Raw genomic sequence first — 775 nt, 5'->3', positions numbered from 1 at the left:
CATTACAAACGGTAAATACAGAAACTTCACAGTGGAGAAAGCAAATGTGCAAAGTGACCAGTGCCAGAGAAGACACACAGATGGCATGTGCCCCTGACAGGTCAGACACTCACTCACATGGCTCTCATGCGCATCAACTAAAGTGCACCCCCCTGAGACTAGTCAGAGGAAACAGGCAAACATCTGGCCCGGGCACTGAAACCGGCAATGTCTTCAAAACTATCCACCTTGGGCCGCACCTGCGAGGCTTAGTGGTTGAGCATTGAAAAAACAACAACAAATGCAAACATCTGGCCCGGGCACTGAAACCGGCAATGTCTTCAAAACTATCCACCTTGGGCCGCACCTGCGAGGCTTAGTGGTTGAGCATTGAGAAAACAACAAACGTCTTCATACTTAGAGTGGGCAGGTGGCAGGGACTTGCTAAATAATGGTGGCTCAGTGTGTCCACCTATGTCCGAACCTGGCCGTACTGCCCTTGACTGGTCAGGTGCTGAGAAAGTCGGGGTGTCAGGTGCTGAGAAAGTCGGGGTGAGGGGTTCTCTGTTCAGTTCTCGGCACTCCAGAGCACACACATTTGCAATATTGTTAGGCGTGGCCTCCCAGGGGCCCCCAGGCCCCTCCGGGCGGGCCGCCCCAGTATCCATTGCTGGGGACCGCCTGCGTGACCTCTGCCCTGACCAGTGGGAGAGCCCCCGGCTGGAGGGAAGCCTGCGTGTCTGAACCCGGGACAAGGAGGGGCGAGAATCAATCCTGACAACCCTCCCCCCCCTCC

Source organism: Myotis davidii, unplaced genomic scaffold (genome assembly GCF_000327345.1).
Source record: "Myotis davidii unplaced genomic scaffold, ASM32734v1 scaffold512, whole genome shotgun sequence".
NCBI classification, from domain to species: domain Eukaryota; kingdom Metazoa; phylum Chordata; class Mammalia; order Chiroptera; family Vespertilionidae; genus Myotis; species Myotis davidii.
This window is presented reverse-complemented; position numbering follows the sequence as displayed.